Source organism: Physeter macrocephalus, chromosome 7 (assembly GCF_002837175.3).
Source record: "Physeter macrocephalus isolate SW-GA chromosome 7, ASM283717v5, whole genome shotgun sequence".
In the NCBI taxonomy this organism is placed as follows: Eukaryota; Metazoa; Chordata; class Mammalia; order Artiodactyla; family Physeteridae; genus Physeter; species Physeter macrocephalus.
This window is the reverse complement of record NC_041220.1, coordinates 146,915,591-146,921,143: the sequence shown is the minus strand read 5'-3', so window position 1 is coordinate 146,921,143 and position 5,553 is coordinate 146,915,591. Positions and strand designations below refer to the sequence as shown.

At 45.3% G+C, this 5,553-nt stretch overlaps 1 non-coding gene across 1 annotated transcript; it reads left to right on the top strand.

Annotated features, from left to right (window-relative positions):
• Window positions 1–3,415: 3,415 nt before the first annotated feature.
• Window positions 3,416–3,487, top strand: TRNAK-UUU (transfer RNA lysine (anticodon UUU)). The gene has a single exon. It is a non-coding gene; the product is annotated as a tRNA-Lys (tRNA).
• Window positions 3,488–5,553: the final 2,066 nt, after the last annotated feature.

Genomic DNA, 5,553 nt, shown 5'->3' with positions numbered 1-5,553 from the left:
AAACGGGCGCGGAGCTGCCGAAGAGACAAGAGACTTTTTTTTTGCCTCTCTGTCTCCTGGTGCACGAGGAGAGGGGATTAAGCGCACCGCGTAAAGGAGCTCCAGAAACGGGCGCTCCTGCCGCCACCAAGAGGCCTGTGTGCGAGCACAGGTCACTCTCCACACCTCCCCTCCCGGGAGCCTGTGCAGCCCGCCACTGCCGGGGCCCCGGGATCCAGGGACAGCTTCCCCGGGAGAACGCATGGCGCGCCTCGGGCCGGTGCAGCGTCACGCTGGCCTCTGCCGCCGCGGGCTCGCCCCGCATCCGTGCCCCTCCCTCCCCAGGCCGCGACCAACAGGACGGCGCTAGGCCTCAGATTGACAAGGACGCCTCGGGGACCGCCCAACGACCGCACGGGGGCAAGAGAATATTGGCTTACGGGGTCAGCCCCAGGCGCGGACTGGCTGGGGCGGGTGCCAATCACGGCCCGGGCCCCGCCCCGGTTATCAGGCCGCAGCTGAGTACGTGAGAGCCAGCACAACATCAGCACCGCGCCTGGCAGGCTCGGAGAGGGGGTTCGAGACCCAGAGCTGGAAATTGGGTTCAGCGTTCTCCAATTCGCAAAGTCCCGAGTTAGGAAACATAGCACCAACGTAACTCAATTTGCAAAGGAGGAAAACTGAGAACTGGTGAAATAAAAGTCAAGCAGCAAGAGCCCCTGCCTCCCCTTACCTCCTCCCCCCCGCAAAAAAAATTCCAAGTTCATTTCCGTTGCAGTCGACAAAACTTTGCAAAGGCGCCAGGCCTTCAGGATAAAGCTAGGTGACCTTCGCCGACTTCCCTAAAACGTAAGGGAGGCAAGGAGTTTGGTGCCTCCTGACTTAGGTTCAAAGCTCAGCTGGGCCCACATGCCTCACTGTGGTTGGCCTCCAACGAAGTAACCTCACTGGGCCGCAGTTTCCCCTGTGAAATGGATATGACAGCGATACAATCCCTCACCGTCAGCCCCTCTCCTGGGAAGTTTGCGCGAATTAGTGAGAGGAGGCACGCCGTAAAGCCTTTGACCATGTGACTTCGCGAAGTGAGCATTTAATTAAGGTTTGCCATTATCGTCATCATCATGATTATTAATTGCATACCAGGCAGTAGGCTGGGCACGCCCCCATTTCGTCGGCAGGAATGTAAATCGGACAATTCGATATTTCCTAATAACGTGGCGAGTGCATCTACGCTCTATTCCTGGAGGTCCTGTACCCTGAGAAAGGGTCCGGAGCGTGGAGCTTGCCTGGTTCAAGTATGCAGCTGCAGCGCTGTACACAACTGTTTCCAGATTACATAAATAGCTTGTGGCACAGGGTACTCTGGAATACTTTTAACTATGTAGCAATCAAAAAGGGGGTAGATCTACATGTACTGTCATGGAGTGATTCCCCTACAAGCCATGTGGAGAGCTGCAGAATGGTCCAGAATTCTGAACAATACCGTTACGGAAAGGAACGCAGAGCAACTGTCCTGTGGTTTCTAAGAGCCCATACCTGTGGCAACGCGCAGAACGAGGCCATCCCCAAACTGAGTAAACTAAATCTTTGTGGAGAGGAGGGATCCACGTTGGTAAAAAGTGGTGAGTTGGTGAGGAGTTTAATCTGCTCTAGGGTGATTTACATCGTCATGGGGCCATATTCAGATATTCCCTCAAGCAGTTAAAATTTAACTTAAAAAGTAGGAACCAGTAACTCCTCCCAAGGAACTCCCTAACCCGTGGGAAAGACAGAAATGTAATCTGGTAGCAGTAATATAGACTCAAAAGTGCAATCGTTTGGGGATCCCCCTACCCCAAGCCTTTTTTTTCTCTACTTCCCAGTTAACCCCGATAGACGGTGAATTCCAGGTGTTTGGATTTCACAGACTCTGGAATTTTTTTTTTTTTTTAATTGGGGGACCTAAATAGGTTGTCAGCTTTCCAATTTTGCTTAGGGGGACTTTTTATAATTTTTTTCTCATGTTCCTTTTTTTTTTTTTTAATTCCAGTATAGTTGATTTACAATGTTATATTAGTTTCTGGTGTACAGCGAAATGATTCAGTTTTAATGTGTATACATACATAAATATATATATATTCTTTTTCATATTCTTTTCCATTATGGTTTATTACAGCATATTGAATATAGTTTCCTGTTCTATACAGTAGGACCTTGTTGTTTATTTTATATACAATAGCTTGTATCTGCTAATCCCAAACTCCTAATTTACCCCTCCCCCACCCCCTTTCCCCTTTGGTAACCATAAATTTGTTTTCTAAATCTGTGAGTCTGTTTCTGTTTTGTGAATAAGTTCATTTGTAGCATATTTTAGATTTCACATGTAAGTGATATCATATGTTATTTGTCTTTGTCTGGCTTACTTCACTCAGTATGAGAATCTCTAGGTCCATCCATGTTGCTGCAAATGGCTTTATTTCATTCTTTTTTATAGCTAATATCCCATTGTATATATGAACCACATCTTCTTTATCCATTCACCTGTCAGTGGACATTTAGGTTGCTTCCATGTCTTGACTATTGTAAATAGTGCTGCTATGAACATTGGGGTGCATGTATATTTTCAAATTAGAGTTTTCTCTGGATATATGCCCAGGAGTGGGATTGCTGGATCATATGGTAACTCTATTTTTAGCTTTTTAAGGAACCTCCGTACTGTTCACCACAGTGGTACACCAATTCACCAATTTACATTCCCACCAGCAGTGTAGGAGGGTTCTTAGGGGGACTTTTTTAAATGCCATCTATATGTTAAGAAACTTCACAGTTGTAGAATCCAGACAGGAAGTATATTTGACAGTTCACCATACAGTCCCTTCAACTTTTCTACGTTTGAGAGTTTTCATAACAAAATGTTAGGAAAGAAAACTATAATCACTGTCATTTAATTAAAAGTGTCCTATGCAAAGCAGGAAGGACTCAGTCTCAGAATTTTCAAATGGACAAATTAACTTGAGAACAACTCACTAATCATTTTCCAGTCTTTGCAGACAGGTGCAGGTCTCACAAAGGGCTGGGGCTGGGAATCACAGGCATCTGTCCCTAAGTAAGGTCAGGAGGACCTCTGGCACTGGCTTTCAGATGACCCAAGGCCAGCTCGTTTCTAACTGTTCTTCACATTCCTTTGCTTTCCCAAAACTCCCCTCCAGCTTCCGCTTATGGGCTAGTCTGATGCATAAAAGATAGAGATGGACAGAAGAATAGATCCTCCTATGTCTTTATTTTTATCTTTTGGCTGCACCACATGGCTTGCGGCTTAGTTCCCCGAGCAGGGATCCAACCCCGTGCCCCCTTACAGTGGAAGTGCAGAGTCTTAACCACTGGACTGCCAGGGAAGTCCCTAGATCTTCCTATGTCTCTAAAAAATAAATTTTTAGAAATACATTTGGGGGGTAGATCCTTGGCAGTCCAATGGTTAGGACTCGGCACTTTTGCTGCCGTGGCCCGGGTTCAATCCCTGGTCAGGGAACTATGATCCTGCAAGACACGTGGTGCAGCCAAAATAAACATAAAAATTTTTTTTAAATTTTTTAATAAAAAAAATTTTTTAGAAAACAAGTACATTTGGAGGAGGAGTTCTAACATTCCATTTCACGCCAAGCAGATATCGCTAGACACATGTGTAGTATACGTTTCACTTTTATGAGCACAGACACATAACGCAAACACCGGACCACGGCTCATGTGTTTGTTTAGGTGCCAGACAAAGCGGGCTACCCCATCAATGAACTGAATAGAAAAGAAAAACGAACACAAAATAGTATATACACTACTGTCCTAATGTCATTCTTTAAATTTGTATATAAAACAAATACTTGGAGGGACTTCCCCAGCAGCACAAGTGGATAGGACTCCTCGATCCCAATGCAGGGGGTCTGGGTTCGATCCCTGGTCAGGGAACTATATCCCACATGCATGCTGCAGCTGAGAGTTCGCATGCCACAACTAAGGAGCCCGCCTGTTGCAACTAAGACCCCACGCAACCAAATACATAAATAAATATTTTTAAAGTAATAAATACATGGAGAAACATCTGTAAACAAATATGTACCATGGCTTTGCCATGTCCTCGAGTAAGCCACTTAACCTCAGTTGTTCTGAGGTTGAATGCTGCAGTACCAACACACATGTATAAATAAAGCCTAAAAATATTAACCCTCTCGGGGGCAAGATTATGTGCTTTGGCTTTTTCTTCATATATTCAGTTTCCAAATGTTCTGAAGGGATTATGTATTAATTTTATAACGTGGGGTGGAGGGAGACAAGGAAGTTTTACATTAAGAAAAAAAAAAAAAAACCAACCAGGTAGATTTTAAAAGGTGGTCCATCCACACCCTGGAATATTACTCAGCCATAAAAAGGAGTGAAGTGCTGACGCTTGCTACAACGTTGGATGGACCTTGAAAACACCAGGGTCAGTGAGAGAAGCCAGACACAAAAAAACTATGTGTTGTATGAATTTATTTATATGAAACATCCAGAACAGGCAAATCCACAGACAGAAAGTAGGTTAATGGCTGCCAGAGGCTGGGGAGGGGTGGGAAGTGACTGCTAACGGGGATTGGGCTTCTTTTGAGGGGGGATGAAATTCTGGAACTAGACAGAGGTGATGATTGCTCAACCGTGCAAATATACTAAAACCCACTGAACTGTATACTTTAAGTGGGTGTTATGGCATGTGCAATATATCTCAATAAAACTGCTTTAAAAAAATTAAAACTACCAAAAGTCTACCAGGAAATGAATACACCTTACATTGTGATTATTTCTGCATAACAGTGCACATACACTTTTCTGGGGTTTGCTCTGTACTGCGGGCCTCTCACTGTTGCGGCCTGTCCCGTTGCGGAGCACAGGCTCCGGAGGCGCAGGCTCAGCGGCCATGGCTCACGGGTCCAGCCGCTCCGCGGCATGTGGGATCTTCCCGGACCGGGGCGCGAACCGCCGTCCCCCGCATCAGCAGGCGGCCTCTCAACCACTGCGCCACCAGGGAAGCCCTAGGGTTTGCTCATTTTTAACAATGACATTGTTCTTAACTTTTATGTGAGAAACAAAAAATTCCACAATCTCCACAATTAACGCACCTCAGGGTGTTCTGCCCCTGTGTGCGGCCCACTTGGGGACATTTATGGAGTTTTTCCTCTGATCCTCATAGCTGGGCATCTTTCCTATTTTTATTTCATGTTCACACTTTGATTTTTTTTTGAGATATAACTCGTATACTGTACAGTTCAAAGGATTTTGGTACATCCAGAGGTATGTGCAATCGTCACCAAATTTAGAACATTTTCATCTCCCCAAAAAGAACCCTGCACCCTCTAGCTCTCACCCCCTCTCCCTCCCTACTGGCTAAGCATCGCTACACTAATCTGCTTTCTGTCCCTACAGATCCCTGTGTTGAGCATTTCATGTGAATGAGATCATATCATATACGATCTTTTGTGATTGCCCTCTTTAACTTAGCATAATGTTTTCAAGGACACACTTGACATATTTGAAGGTCCAAAAGAGGCAGATCTTTATTGTTTTTTTAAA